This window comes from Hibiscus syriacus, unplaced genomic scaffold (genome assembly GCF_006381635.1).
Source record: "Hibiscus syriacus cultivar Baekdansim isolate YM2019G1 unplaced genomic scaffold, ASM638163v2 tig00110201_pilon, whole genome shotgun sequence".
Classification (NCBI taxonomy): Eukaryota; Viridiplantae; Streptophyta; class Magnoliopsida; order Malvales; family Malvaceae; genus Hibiscus; species Hibiscus syriacus.
The window spans coordinates 209,972-227,403 of record NW_024062624.1 but is presented as its reverse complement, the minus strand read 5'-3'; the positions used below and the strand labels follow the sequence as shown (position 1 = coordinate 227,403).

The 17,432-nt window shown below is 35.3% G+C and overlaps 1 pseudogene; it reads left to right on the top strand.

Moving 5' to 3' along the window:
* Positions 1-15,703: 15,703 nt before the first annotated feature.
* LOC120218714 lies at positions 15,704-17,432 on the top strand (annotated as a pseudogene).

Genomic DNA, 17,432 nt, shown 5'->3' with positions numbered 1-17,432 from the left:
ATTGTTCAATGGCTGCACCATACCCGTTCGCGCTTCCCAACGGAAAATAACGTATTTTTTCTTCAAATAATAATAAATATATGTTATTAAAAGAGTTAATTGCATCACATTTCCTCAAAATATAACACTCATTTTAAATTGTTCCTTAAACTTATAAATGTTTCAATTTCATTCCTAAACTATGACTATGATTCTAAATTAGTCCTCAAACTTTTGAACATTTCAATTTCATCCCCAAACCATGACTTTCATTCCAAATGGATCCCTAAACTTTTTGAACATTACAATGTCATCCCAAACTATTTGTACATACTAATCACATCCATTGTTAATAAAATCGTTAGGCCAAGTTATATTATTATATGTTTGAAAAAACAAAATTTAGGTTAAACTATGGCTGAAACTAATTACATATATGGATGAATTTGGGGATGAAATTGGAATATTCAAAAGTTTGGGAACCAATTACAAAGAGAAACATAGTTTAGGGATGAAATTGAAATGTTCAAAAGTTTAAGGACTAATTTAGAACAAGAGTCATAAATTGAGGATAAAATTAAAATATTTAAAAGTTTATAGACTATTTTAAAATGAGGATCATAGTTTGAGGACATATGATGCAATTAACTCTTACTAAAATGACAATTCTGATGATTTTTTATAAACATATTAATTTATATCATATTTTAATCATAAAAATATTACACTTATCATACTATCTCATCAATTTGTGAATAATCATTCCAGATGAATGATCTAAATTTAATGATATATAAACTCGTAATCATAAAAATAAAAAGGCTAAACTACACATTTAGAACTTAAACTATTACTTTTATTCAAATGTTTTGGTATCTAAATTTTATTTTATTTTTTAAATGTATCTAACGTTTAGTTTAAGTTTCATTTTGGTATTTCGCTATTAAAAACTTTATGATAATGTTGATATGTCACACCATAAGATAATGCAACTTTCATCATTGAAATAAACCCGAAAAACGACATGTTAGCAGTTCTGTTAAGTTTTTAACAACAGGGTACCAAAATGAAATATAAATAAATGTTATATATGATTTTTGAAGAAAATAAAATTTAGATACTAAAACAGAACAAAATTAATATTTTAGATATTAAACTTATAATTTATCCTAAACGTATAGTTTATCTAAATAAAAAATGGGTGAAGAACTCAAATGGTTTCCTAACTATATGACACTACTTTGTTGAGTCCCTTGATTATTAAAAGTTACAAAATGATCCCTTGATTATATGTTGTTGCTTTGTTAAGCCTCTTGACTATTAAAAGTTATAAAATTATCATCCGATTATTCATATGTTTCAAACTTGTCCTTTTATGTTAAAAAATTAAAGGTCGTCTGAGCTAAAAGTTAACCTGCTGACCGGGATATGATAACATCTGACCCCATAATCTTAAACGACTATACAATTCAAACGATTTTGATATCATATTTTATCATATCTCAGTCAACATGTTAACGTCAAACTTAGACAACTATCAATTTTTTTAACAGAAAATGACGAGTTTGAAATATATGAATAGTCGGGTGATCATTTTGTAATTTTTAGTTCTAGAGACTCAACAAAGCATCATCATATAGTCAGATGACCATTTTATAACTTTTAGTAGTCGAAGGACTCAACAAAACAATATCATATAGTCGGGGACTATTTGTGTACTTTGCCCGTAAAAAATCTACACCGAGAGATCAGACATGCCGTCTCTTATTGCTTTCCTCTGGTTTGATTTTAGAGCGACTAAAATTATAATTAATTAATTAAAACTTCTTATTTATCAGTAAAAGATAAAACAGTGAATTTGGATTTTTTAATCGAACCGAACTAGATGCGGGCCCAAGTTAGAATAGAAAAAAAAATCCAATTGCGTCTGTTGGACTCAGCCGGTGAACAATACAAATAAACACTGGTTAGGGAACCAAATATTACTTTTCAAGAGTAATACATTACGACTGGAAACGATAACCGTCAGTTCGTATAGTTATTAGTTAGTTGTCCAAAATACGTTGGTTCTTGAGACAGACTTGGACTTCAAATTTCAATTGCAGTTATCAAGTCATCATCTTACTCATCTTCAGTCGGGAAATATTCATTGATTCATTAACCACATGCCAAAACTGACATCAAACAGACAGATACATGAGTTGAATTCTATTATTTAATAATTAGATATGTTATCTTTAAAAATGGTAATGAAATAATCTTCAATCGATGCCTACTAAGCAGGAACCTTTTTGTGACGAATGATATGTATTGTTTATTAGTTTGTTTTAATAATTAGTTACTTATTATTCAACACTAATTCAACATCAAACTAATTTCGTTTTTTATCATATTTAATACAACTTTTTTTCATAATAATCTAGATGATTATAAGTTTGTATCTGTTTAAAATTTATTTAATCAATCGATAATATACTTACCATAAAAATACAACTACTCAAACTCAACTAAGAAAACAACATTTTATTTTATAATTGGAATCACTTAATGAATTTTACTCAATATAATCTTATAGTAATTTTTATTTTATCTTAATAATAAATAAATTTACACATATAAATTACCTATATATATATATATATATATATATATATATATATATCCCTTTTAATATTGAAACTATCCCTGAAATGCTAAACTAGTTTAATTTTACTATTCCCATGCATCACTTATGACAAAGACATCACTTTCGTTAAAATATATTGTTGATAAATCGGGCAAAGTAAACGAAAGAAGATAAGAATTTTAACGAGGTTCGGCAATGTGCTTACGTCCTCGGTGCCTAGGCGGCGCTAGAAAATTTTTATTCACTGTAGACACTCATTTTCGTCCATTTTTTTTATTTGTTTTTTTATTTATATATTATATAATTTTGAAAACATTTTGAAAATATATGATATATAATTTTTAAAACATTTTAAAAACATTTATATATTATATAGTTTTAAAACGTTTTTGAAAAGAAATATAATATATAGTTTTCAAAACATTTTTGAATATATATATATTATATAGTTTTTAAAACGTTTTGAAAATAAATATATAATATATAATTTTTTGAAAAAACATTTTGAAAGCATATATAATATGTAATTTTTAAAACATTTTTAAAAAATATATGGTTTAAAAAAAACATTTTTGAAAATTATATATTTTTTAAAATGTTTTTTTTAAATTTATATAACAGTTTTAAAAATGTATATTATATAGTTTTATATTTATTATTATTATTATTATTATCATTATTTATTATTATTTTTTATTACTTATTTTATTTTATTTTTTCCCGTTTCAGGTCCAAATGGGTCAACTGTCCAGTCAAACAAGTCACGGTCAGAGTCCAAACACATATGGGCCTGATCCAGTCTGGTAAGTTTAGGGTTTGGAAACCCTGAATGATATCAGTCTCAACGACGTCGCAAAACCAGGGAGATGAACGGTCAACAGTGCCAACGACCGGCCGAAATCCCCGGGACTGACCCATCCCGGGGTGACCGGCCACAACGACCACGAGCACCCTTATTTCGGAACCGACAGGCCTCCGATGGGGGTATAAATACCCCCACCAAGCCACTGCCATGGGGACGATCACAGAGCACAGGAACAAAACACGAGAATCATCAACAACCGAGAGCAAAACAGTGAGTCCACAACCATCAACACAAACAACATCAACCAACAGAGCCACAAAAAAACCGAAGCAAAGTACAACAGAAATATCAAAGCAAAACACAAAGCATAACATACACCAACAAAAATGACAAAGGCCGAAGCCTTTCTCTTGTCCATAAGAGCGAAGAGCGGTACCGGAGAGGACGGAACCACTGGAAGACGAACCATACGACGAAAGAGGGGTAAAAATAGAAACCTTATTTTTTAGATCTACGTCGGAGAAAGCAATTTTAAGTGGTTTTGGGTTCGGATCCGGGCTCTCATGGGTAAGGAGAGCGCTTTGGGTGTTTTAGGTTTGCTCGGCCACTGTCGGCGACAGCCGGCGCGGTGGCCGAAATCGCCTAGGGAGAGGAGGCGATAGTGTTCTCTAGTTGAGAGAAATGAGAGCTTGGAGAGAATTGTGAAAATGAAGGGGAGAAGAGTGATTTCGGGTATTTATATACCGAGGACTAATGTGCAATTATAGGATTGTTAAACTCTCTCCGTCGTCCCTGGTGTTTTGAATCGATTTACAATATGGTCACTGTATACAGTTTGGCCTTTGACTTTTCAATTTATTCAATTCAGTCCCTACTTTTAGTTTACATTTTTTTGTAATTTGGCCCTCTATTTTGTTTTTATTTTAATTCAGTTACTTTTGTTTATTTTATTTTTTTCCCTCTTTCACGATTTTTAGTTTAAACTTTTTATTTCATTTTTTTATTTTATTCTCATTTTTATCTCTTAACTAACCCTTTACCTTTTGTTTTATTCCTCTTATTTTCTTTATTTTCTTTATTTTTGTTTATTATTATTTTTTTTACTAACCTTTAATTATTTTAGCTTTTTTTCCGTATTTTTTTTTACCATCTAACATTTTTTATATTTCAGTTGAACTTTCAATTGATCAAAGGTAAACAATTCGAATTGAATGCTTTTAAATTCTAATTTAAGTTTTGAATTTTCGCAATTAAGACAACCAGAAAATTAATTGGTACCGAAAGGGCGGTTCAAGGGTACTAATCCTTCCTTGACCGTAACCGACTCCCGAACCCGACACGTTTCTGGTACAACGCAGATCAGGTAAGATGGTGTCCGACCCACCTAAATCCGTTTTAAAATGGTCGGTGGCGACTCTAACCCAATCAATCCAAGTCGAAGCCCAATTCCGGGCCCACCCGAAAGACGGTTCCAACAGCTTGGCGACTCTGCTGGGGACAGGTAAATGAGTCAGGCCAGAATTAATTTTCGGTTGTCTTTTTATGCGAAAATGGTAAATTTAAATTTAAATTTATTTATTCGATTCCATTTATTTACCTTTGATTATCTTTCAAGTAAATAGTTGTACTAACGTTTGTTCAATAATTTCAGATTTTTCAAAATTTTCATCTTTGGCTCTATACCCGAGCTCCAAACCCTTTTAAGTGGGGGTGAAAGCGACGCATTCGTGTGAATTTATTCACTGCATATGCCTAGCAAGTAGCCTTCGGGATTCATGTACCTTATGTCTTCGTGTGAATTTATTCTCCGCATAGACATAAGGGAATGTGTCCTCTCGAGTTTAACTTAGTCCACACAAGCCTGTGATGGGTTTAGGACTAAGGGTCTGGCAAGCCCGAGGGGGCACCGACAAGGAGAACTCGAGTACCTTTTTAGAACCTAAACCAGTAGAGTACAGAGAATTAGAGCCCACCCCAAAACCTCATTCCAAACCCTAGGCTGCTTTGTTTCCTGCTTTATTTTCTGTTCAAAGCATGCGAACTAGACAAATATGTGGTTAGGATTTGTTTGAAATTAGCATGCGGGATAGAGATCATGTCCGGGTATGAATAATAAGCATGTGGGTTAGATATCATGTGGGGTAGGACTTTTTATTTTTATCATTTTTTTATCATTATCTCACTAACTTTTTTTCCTCCCTTTCATTTTTATTCTTTGTCATTTTTTTTATCATTCGCATCATTAAAACGAGGTGTTGATCCACCAAAAATGTGTTCGTAAATAATCTGCATTAACGGACAAAGGGGTTATAATACAAAGAGATAAAAATCTCAGAAGTCCAACCGCGGTCAAAGAATACTCAAAGACAAAGTTGCAGGGGCAAGACGAGGAAAAGGTCACTGACCCGGTCGCTCCTTTCGAAAACTACAAGAACAAGATGGTGAAACCCTAGCTGAGCTGGATGCCATTGCTGATGAATTCAAGAAGCAAGCTTTGGATAGTTTCTCTCGCTCCAATGGCATTTTCGTTAGAAACAAGCTCGACATAGAGTGAAAGCTGGAGATGCAGTCATTCAAGACCCCTTTTGGGGTAAGCAACCCATCACCTGCACAAGTTTAGCCAAAGGAGCCGGAATGGTTCTACAAGATATTCAACCAGTGAAAAAGACGAATCAACTTGTCAGAAGCTGTGCAGAATTTGTGCCATCAAAAAAGTTTTTGTCTCTTCAGACGTAACACTTTTGTCACCAATAAGGGTTATTCAGAATAACAGTCACATTTTTTGGATCAATGCCTCGGACATTTCATGCATCATATATTTAGACATTTTGCATTTTTTATTTTCTTTGCATTTTGTTATTTTATTTGCATTCACATTAACTAACATAAACATGTCTCAAAGGGGGAGAAAATACTGGATACACCGCCTCAAGTACCCCATCCGCATAACACTCGTTTGAAGAAGAAGAGGATGGAAGCCAAATTACACAAATCGAAGAGAATATGTTGAAACTACAGAAAGAGCTAGAAGATAAGATAGACCAAAATAGTCGAAATACTCTAGAAACAATCATAAAGAACCAAGAGTCCTTGGTTGATCAGATCGTTGCCAAGTTAGTTGGCCTACAACAGACCAGTGCGCCTGGGGCAGGTTCATCGGAAGAGGTAACTATACAACCTACCCCGCAAGTGGTTATCTCACCTGAAATCTTACCAGAACTTTGAGGGGACTCATCTGCTGCAAAAGCAAAGCCCTCGTCCTCTGTATTTAACCCTAAGAACAATCTGGGTTATTACCATGTACCGGATTTGGACGAAGAGGAAAAAGCGATGAAGATTGAGGAAAAAATCAAACAATTGGAGGACCAAATGAATATAGTCAAAGGAGACCGTGACTACCATGAAATCGATGCAGCGGAACTTAGTCTAGTCCCGGACTTGGTTCTTCCCCCGAAATTTAAGTCCCCGGAGTTCGAGAAGTTTGACGGGAACAGTTGCCCATCCGCTTACATCACCATGTTCTGCCGAAAGATGACAGGATATGAAGGAAACGACCAACTCCTGATCCACTGTTTTTAGGATAGTCTGTCGGGCTCAGCCATTCGGTGGTACAACCAGCTCAGCCGATCAAATATCAAGACCTGGAAGGACCTGGCCAAGTCATTTCTGGAACAATACAAGCATAACAATGACATAAGGCCAGATCGAGTTATGCTACAAAACATGGAAAAGAAGCATAACGAGAGTTTCAGGCATTATGCACAAAAATGGAGGGACTTGGCTGTGCAAGTTCATCCACCGTTAGATGAAAAGGAAACCCGGAAACTTTTCGTGCAGACCCTGAAGGCTCCATACTTCGGGCACCTGGTGGCGATCACATCAGGAAGCTTTTCAGACTTGGTTATGGCCGGAGAAATGATTGAGTCGGCCATAAAGCAAGGAAATATTAAGGATGGGGAAGCCAATAAGAAGCCTCCTATGAGGGAGAGGGATGGAGAGGTTAACAACATCAAACACTTCAGCAAAGGTGTTACAATCTCCAGCCCAAAATCAATTGCAGCTGTACCGTCAGGTACTTCTAAACAAGATTCCAGGAGGGAAAGGAAACATTTCGACCCTATTCCCATGACCTACAAAGAGCTTTACCAGCAACTTCTTGACACCTATGTAGTGTCACCATATCCAGTAGAACCCATGAAGCCCCCCATACCCCAAGTGGTATGATGAGAATGCGTATTGTGAATATCACAGCGGAGTCCCAGGGCACACAATTGAGAACTGTTACGCATTCAAGAGGGTCGTACAAAAGATGCGTAACCAGAACTGGATCGACTTCAACAACTTGGGGGCATCCAAGTGAGGGAGATCATTTTATCATTTGAGGCATTCTGTTTGAACTTGTTTTTTTTTCCACTTTTTCAAGTTTTTGTAAGAACATTTGAATAAATTTATGTTACTTTAATGATGTTAAGCAACGAATCACATTTGCAAACTCGCAATTCTTTGAATATCATCTGAATTAAGAAACTCTGTAAATGGTTCAAAGTTACAGATCTTTGACGAAGTAACATAATTTAAAAACTAGGACTTTGAACTTACCCAGAATATACACTCAAACACCATACCCTGCTCTTACAGATGAAATAGTCAAGTAAGTGAATCTGGTTTAGGTTAGTTGCTTGAAAATTGAACTTTAAAGATGAGATTTCTTGACTTTCAAAAAACACCTAGACTATAACAGGTTCTTCTTGGCAATCTTAAGAAATTAAATTCGTAAAACTGAGCTATTCCGCTAAGGCAATTGGTTATAGAGGAAACTCGAAAGCCCTAGTTTTATGAATAGATTGCGTTCAAACCATGACATTGCTCGGACACTTGGCAACTCGGTGTTTGCTCCACTGCTATTGTCAAGCTGAAGACTTTGTGATGAGATGAACCCTTCAGTTAAACCTGATAAAAGTGATTATAATATTAAGCTATCCCTCTAAAGCAATTGGTTGAACGCCCTGGCTTTATGGATTCAGCTAGCCAGATCACGGCAGATTAAATCAAATTTATCTAAGCAAAAAATTTTCGGTAATGATGGACTAAGGGAGTTAAGGAATACCTGTTATAGTCAATTTCACACGAGCACTCAAGAATTTCATTTTTAGACCGATATTTTTTACACTGCCTTCGTTAGAGGAGCTTGCAAAGCTTGAACAAATGGAAGATTTCAAAGGACCGGAATAAAAGGTCTAGTAATTGATTATGTTAGTTGCATCATTTTGTCCGCGCCTAATTGAAATGCCAAAGCATGGTTCGATATTTCAAAAAATGACATCTTTGGTTACCAAAACCTTATAAATGAGGCCAACCTAAAGCCAACCCATCCATTTGAACATTTGTCAAAGAGATGTAACTCTGAAAGCGTTAAAAGAGCTATTGATTCCTTTGATATTCTTTGAACTCACGTTTATAATATTGATTCAATTGCGAATAATATTTTACAACATTTTTATCATTTTCCCTCCTAAAACAAGAAAAAAGAAAAAAAAACATTTTCAAACAGGACAGTCTCAGATATGAAAGGTCTGTAAAGCCAAAGCCCAGAAAAGAGAATGGGGCACGATCGATTCCAAGGACCAGATTGGCAGACAAAGCACGAGACTCCATCCAAGAAATAACACATAATTTATTCATGTTGCATGCATCTTAGACATACTTAGGTGCATCACATTCATCATTTTAGCATACATAATTTTGCAGCTTTCAGAGTCAAGCTTCGACTTCAGGATGAAGGCTACTCGACTTGCAAGCACCTTTAAAGAACGATGGTGTAACTCAGCAGCAAGAAGCTACACCTCAATCGACTTTACATATCTAAAGATCTCAGAACCAATTTCAGATGGGTTCAAGAACCAATTCAGATCAAATTCAGTTCAGCTCAACTCAACAATGAGCAACATGTTTCCAGTTTATGTCTTCAAGCCAGATTTCAATTCCACAACGGAAGATATTTGGCTGTCAGAATTCATCAACGGGCTTTCCCATAAAATGGGAGTCATCCAAAGATTGTCTTACATGGTTCTCGCTCAGAGGAACCACTTGAAGAATCATGACCAGCTTCGACCCGTTAAGGGAAGCCATTTTTTTAAACAAATTATTTGCAGCATAACTCAAGGCTATAAGGGTTATCTGCCAACCAAAGACCTTCGAGTTTGACTACGCTCAGCTCTAAGGCACTTCATTTGCAGCATAGCTTAAGTCGAGAATGGTTATCTGCAACCTAAAGACCTTTGAGTTCGACTACGCTCAGCTCCAAGGTACATCATTTGCAACATAGCTTAAGTCGAGAAGGGCTATCTGCCAAAGACCCTCGAGTTCGATTACACTCAGCTTCGAGGGTATATCATTTACAGCACAACTTAAGTCTAGAAGGGTTGTCTGCCAACCAAAGACCTTTGAGTTCGACTACGCTCAGCTCCAAGGAACATCATTTGCAGTATAGCTTAAGTCGAGAAGGGCTATCTGCCAAAGACCCCCGAGTTCGATTACACTCAGCTTCGAGGGCACATCATTTGCAGCATAAATTAAGTCGAGAAGGGTTATCTGCCAACCAAAGACCTTCGAGTTCGACTACGCTCAGCTCCAAGGCACATCATTTGCAGTATAGCTTAAGTCGAGAAGGGCTATCTGCCAAAGACCCCCGAGTTCAATTACACTCAGCTTCGAGGGCACATCATTTGCAGCATAACTTAAGTCGAGAAGGGTTATCTGCCAACCAAAGACCTTTGAGTTCGACTACGCTCAGCTCAACGGCACATCATTTGCAGTATAGCTTAAGTCGAAAAGGGTTATCTGCCAAAGACCCCCGAGTTCGATTACACTTAGCTTCGAGGGCACATCATTTGCAGCATAACTTAAGTCGAGAAGGGTTATCTGCCAACCAAAGACCTTTGAGTTCGACTACGCTCAGCTCAACGGCACATCATTTGCAGTATAGCTTAAGTCGAAAAGGGCTATCTGCCAAAGACCCCCGAGTTCGATTACACTCAGCTTCGAGGGCACATCATTTACAGCATAACTCAAGGCTAGAAGGGTTATCTGTGACCAAAAAACCTTTGAGTTCGACTACGCTCAGCTCAACGACACATCATTTGCAGCATAGCTTAAGTCGAGAAGGGCTATCTGCCAAAGACCCCCGAGTTCGACTACGCTCAGCTCCAGGGCATATCATTTGCAGCACAACTTAAGTCTAGAAGGGTTGTCTGCCAACAAAAGACCTTTGAGTTCGACTACGCTCAGCTCCAAGGCACATCATTTGCAGCCTAGCTTAAGTCGAGAATGGCTATCTGCTAAAGACCTTCGAGTTCGATTATATTCAACTTAGAGGCAAATCAAGGTTACAGAATAGCTCAAGGCAAGATGGGCTATCTGTCAATAAAACTGCGAGTTCGATTCCAATCAGCTCGATGACACCTCAATCACACTACTGTCCGGCTGTAATCGAGGTTTTCAAGTCCAGAAGAAGACCTGGGTTAACCGTGCCTCAGTGATAAAAAAATCGTTTTCCAGCAACATAGCTTAAGTCGAGAAACGCTATTTGTCAACGAAGACATTTCTGAGTTCGATTCCGTTCAACTCAAGGGCCTATCAACCATATGGTGGAGTCAATGAACTACTTTACAGTCGAATTTTTAACCAAGGTTTTTAAACCGAGAGGAAGACCGAGGTTGACTACAATTGGGCAACGAGAAGCCACGTTCCAATTCATATTCCAGACTACGGTTTCAATTCCAAATCATTTCACGATGGACTCGACTTCGCGACGGAGGAACATCCACAACCCAATTCGACAGGGAGTTATTTTTCACCTCCACCGAACGAAAATTTGTGTCTTTTTATCTTTGTCCTATTTTTCGTTCCACGAAAAAAGACAAAGAGGGGCAGCTGTAGACACTCATTTTCTTCCATTTTTTTTATTTGTTTTTTTATTTATATATTATATAATTTTGAAAACATTTTGAAAATATATGATATATAGTTTTTAAAACATTTTAAAAACATTTATATATTATATAGTTTTAAAACGTTTTTGAAAAGATATATAATATATAGTTTTCAAAACATTTTTGAAAATATATATATTATATAGTTTTTAAAACGTTTTGAAAATAAATATATAATATATAATTTTTTGAAAAACATTTTGAAAGCATATATAATATGTAATTTTTAAAACATTTTTAAAAATTATATGGTTTTTAAAAAAACATTTTTGAAAATTATATAGATTTTTAAAATGTTTTTTTTAAATTTCTATAACAGTTTTAAAAATGTATATTATATAGTTTTTATATTTATTATTATTATTATTATTATCATTATTTATTATTATTTTTTATTACTTATTTTATTTTATTTTTTTCCGTTTCAGGTCCAAATGGGTCAACTGTCCAGTCCAACAAGTCACGGTCAGAGTCCAAACACAGATGGGCCTGATCCAACCTGGTAAGTTTAGGGTTTGGAAACCCTGAATGATATCAGTCTCAACGGCACCGCAAAACCAGGGAGATGGATGGTCAACAGTGCCAACGACCGGCCGAAATCCCCGGGACTGACCCATCCCGGGGTGACCGGCCACAACGGCCTCGAGCACCCTTATTTCGGAACCGACAGGCCTCCGATGGGGGTATAAATACCCCCCACCAAGCCACTGCCATGGGGACGATCACAGAACACAGGAACAAAACACGAGAATCATCAACAACCGAGAGCAAAACAGTGATTCCACAACCATCAACACAAACAACATCAACCGTCAGAGCCACAAAAAAACCGAAGCAAAGTACAACAGAAATATCAAAGCAAAACACAAAGCATAACATACACCAACAAAAATGACAAAGGCCGAAGCCTTTCTCTCGTCCATAAGAGCGAAGAGCGGTACCGGAGAGGACGGAACCAATGGAAGACGAACCATACGACGAAAGAGGGGTAAAAATATAAACCTTATTTTTTAGATCTACGTCGGAGAAAGCAATTTTAAGTGGTTTTGGGTTCGGATCCGGGCTCTCGTGGGTAAGGAGAGCGCTTTGGGTGTTTTAGGTTTGCTCGGCCACCGTCGGCGACAGCCGGCGCGGTGGCCGGAAATCGCCTAGGGAGAGGAGGCGATAGTGTTCTCTGGTTGAGAGAAATGAGAGCTTGGAGAGAATTGTGAAAATGAAGGGGAGAAGAGTGATTTCGGGTATTTATATACCGAGGACTAATGTGCAATTATAGGATTGTTAAACTCTCTCCGTCGTCCCTGGTGTTTTGAATCGATTTACAATATGGTCACTGTATACAGTTTGGCCTTTGACTTTTCAATTTATTCAATTCAGTCCCTACTTTTAGTTTACATTTTTTTGCAATTTGGCCCTCTATTTTGTTTTTATTTTAATTCAGTTACTTTTGTTTATTTTATTTTCCCATCTTTCACGATTTTTAGTTTAAACTTTTTATTTCATTTTTTTATTTTATTCTCATTTTTATCTCTTAACTAACCCTTTACCTTTTGTTTTATTCCTCTTATTTTCTTTATTTTTGTTTATTATTATTTATTTTTTACTAACCTTTAATTATTTTAGCTTTTTTCCATTTTTTTTTACCATCTAACATTTTTTATATTTCAGTTGAACTTTCAATTGATCAAAGGTAAACAATTCGAATCGAATGCTTTTAAATTCTAATTTAAGTTTTGAATTTTCGCAATTAAGACAACCAGAAAATTAATTGGTACCGAAAGGGCGGTTCAAGGGTGCTAATCCTTCCTTGACCGTAACCGACTCCCGAACCCGACACGTTTCTGGTACAACGCAGATCAGGTAAGATGGTGTCCGACCCACCTAAATCCGTTTTAAAATGGTCGGTGGCGACTCTAACCCAATCAATCCAAGTCGAAGCCCAATTCCGGGCCCACCAGAAAGACGGTTCCGACACAATGATAATAGGTTTAGGTTACATCTCTATTTATAATAGAAAACTCTGGTACATAATTACAAAATTAACCATGTACCATATATTTATGAGTCATACCTTACATATATACATATGGCATGCAACTTGGGTATGTCGGAAGTACTTGATTGGGAGATGCAAATTCCTACTAGTATTTTACGCCTATGTGAATTTACGAGAGATCTAGATCTACCCCATGTGCTTCAAATAAAACCATTTTTATGCGCACTTCCACGTTATCTAAGAAATCATCATGTATGCATGTGAAAGCCCTACCATTAATAAATAACGTATATTTTGAAGAAAAATGCAATGAAAATTTAAATACATACGTATAAATCAAGCGAGAGACATGATTATCATTCTTAAAGGCTTTAGATTCGAATATGATATCTGTAAGCGTATTCGAGTGTTTATCATTAAATGATTCGTTGTTATAAATTGATATTTTTAAATACAATTACATTCCATTTAAAAGTTTAAAGAATAATGAGTGATTTAAGTATTGTATAAGATATAAATATTATTTTTATTTTTATTTAATTTAAAGTCATACAATATAAAAATGAAAAAAATAATCAGTTAAATAAAATTAATTATTTTTATTCAATTTAAACATTTAATATAGACTTTATTATCAAATTTAATATTTAAATTGAATAAAGTGATTAATTATATATATTTCAAATTTATTTTTAATATTAAATTAAAATAAAACCATTCAATCCAATTAATTAATTACATATATATTTAATTTAATATTATGAATATTTTCGTTTTATATATAAAAGTTATTAAGAAGTTAAAAGGTATAATTCAGTTTATTCAGTTATTTTAATTTAATTAAGCTATTCATTTTTCTAATTTATGTTAATTTAATTATTTAATCAATTATTAATATATTAGAATCAAATAAAAATATATGTAGAAGAAAACAAAAGAAATTAACACTGTTGACGGATTGAACATCTAAAATAGTAGCGTTTGTAACATTAGACATGAGTCAAAAAATATAAATGCACTTATTCATGGAAAAAATATAGCTTAGGCACCTATTTAAATATTAAGTTATTTTTTCCGAAAAAATAGACGGAAGTGGATTCCAAAGACATCTCTTCTTTTTTACCGTCACCGTATTAATTGGAAATGTTCACGTGCGGTAGTCTTAATATATAACTAAAAAAATGCATAAATAACAAAACCGATAATAAATGGTCGAAACATTATTATTTCTATCGTTTTATTATTATTGGATGCTTTATCGATTTTGGTAACATATTTGGCAAAACGCTACCTAAAATATTATTTTTTACCGAATTTTTCTACCGCATTCACTAATATCAATAATTAATAATAATAATAAAACCAATAAAAATAATAATATTTTATATAATTTTTTTATCGATTTTATTAAAAAAAATAAAATCAATAATACTTTTTTTAATCTTATATTAAGACGGTAGAACAGTTGAACTTCCCATTATCAGTAATCCAGCGCCGTAATAAGTTATCATTCATCATCACGTAACAATCAACTTTCCTACAGTGTGGACCCCGCGGAATTATTGAGAGCCTAAGCATATTTAAAAGCTGAGAATGGCTATTATTTATTTATTTTACGCATTTATGTGTAGAGTTTATATATATATATATATATATATATATATATATATATATATATATGGGTAAATTATGCATTTAATCACTTAACGTTTATTGTGTTTTTTTAGTCACATAACTTCAAAATTTTATGATTTTATCATATAACTTTTGAATGTATTTTTCTTAACTCAACAATAATAAAATTTTGTATTTTAGAAAATATTATTTATAAAATTAACCTAATATTTTATTTATTCTTTCTTAAATTTATGAAAAAAATATTGAATTTATCTTAAATTTATTTATTTTAGATTTTGTCGATTTTATGGCTTTTATTATATTTTGATTTTGTCTTTCGGTTTCCTAAGGTGATATCATGAGAAAGCCGCGAAGTACTAGGCGTTATGTTCTGATAAAAAAAAGTAGGCGTTATTACATACGCCTACGTTGGTCATATATACGTGTTGCTATCCAATTGTTTCAAGTAATCCAGCACTCCTAAAGATCAAGACACATGGATTTCAATCCAATGCGTATAAATAACAACCGTCCGATGAACGAAAGGATAAAATAGGAAATCGATACTCGTTTAAACTTGTATAAAATGGAACCTTTATGCACCCAACTCAGAAGAAAGGCAAAGCTTCTATTTCCACATATATCACAGCAAAGATTTTACGTTCTAAAGTCTCAAAAAAAAGGGGGAAAACAAACACTAGACAGGGTAAAATATCCCCTCGGGGAATGCAGAGAGATGAGAGCAGCATCGTTGACAAGGCCTGAGCTGTGTGGGCACGGTAAGCGGTCCATCGGCAGCAGGAATTGCCACCGTAAACACGTCGAAGACGGGTGATCCATTCACAAAGGGAGAGAAAAAAGAAACATCTCTGTTCTTAATGTTCTACTTCGTTACTATGATATCTCTTGCGTTTTTGTATTTGTATATACAATAATTTAGACATCTTCTTTGTATAGCATCTCTCGAGAGCTGATAAAAATGTCGGAGAAAACAAAAAGTGATCAACACCCATCTTTGCTTCATGGAAAATACGAGCTTGGTCGCATGTTGGGCCATGGAACTTTCACTAAAGTCTACCATGCACGGAATCTTCAGACAGGGAAGAGCGTTGCCATGAAAGTTGTTGGCAAAGAGAAAGTGATTAAAGTTGGGATGATGGAGCAGATCAAGAGGGAGATTTCCGTTATGAAGATGGTGAAACACCCCAATATCGTCGAGTTGCACGAAGTCATGGCGAGTAAATCAAAGATTTACTTCGCCATGGAACTCGTTCATGGTGGCGAACTGTTCTCGAAAGTCGCCAAGGGTCGGCTCATGGAAGACCTGGCGAGACTTTATTTCCAACAGCTGGTTTCCGTCATCGATTTCTGCCATAGCCGCGGGGTTTACCACCGTGATTTGAAGCCGGAGAATTTGCTCTTAGACGAAGATGGCACAGCTTGAAGATCGCCGATTTTGGACTCAGTGCTTTCTCAGAGCACTTGAAAACAGATGGGTTATTGGACACGACTTGTGGAACACCGGCTTATGTGGCTCCCGAAGTGATTGGGAAAAAAGGGTACGATGGAGCTAAGGCAGATATTTGGTCTTGTGGGGTAATCCTTTATGTTCTTCTTGCTGGGTTCTTACCATTTCAAGACAATAATTTGGTGTCCATGTATCGGAAGATTTACGGAGGAGATTTCAAGTGCCCACCTTGGCTTTCCCCTGAAGCTCGAAGATTAATCACTAAACTTTTAGATCCCAACCCAAATACCCGAATCACCATCTCGAAGGTGATGGAGTCATCCTGGTTCAAGAAATCAATACCCAGAACTATCAGAAACAATGAAGAGTTAGAATTCGAAGCCTTCACCGGCGAGAAATCATCAAAGCCCGAGACTTTGAATGCCTTCCACATAATTTCTTTATCCAAGGGCTTTGATTTGTCACCTTTGTTTGAAGAGAAGAAGAGAGAAGAGAAAGAGGAGTTGAGATTCGCGACAACAAAGCCGGCAAGCAGTGTGATATCGAGACTGGAGGAGGTGGCCAAGTCGATGAAGTTCAGCGTCAAGAAGGGCGAATCAAGTGTGAGGCTGCAGGGTCAGGAATGTGGTAGGAAAGGGAAATTAGCCATTGCTGTTGACATATACGCATTGACACCGTTGTTTCTGGTGGTGGAAGTTAAAAAAGACCATGGTGACACCCTTGAGTACAACCAGTTTTGCATTAAAGAGCTCCGACCGGCGCTTAAGAACATCGTCTGGACGTCACCCGCAGATAACTCGACAGTCCCCTGATTTTATCCATTCTAGTCTTTGTTAACTGTTAAGATGGAAACCGGGAACAGAGGATGTTCTGTTCTTGATTATTTTCTATCATGCATTTTCTAGATTTGGTCTATTGTGACTTGGTAACAAGGAATAATATGTATTTGCTGA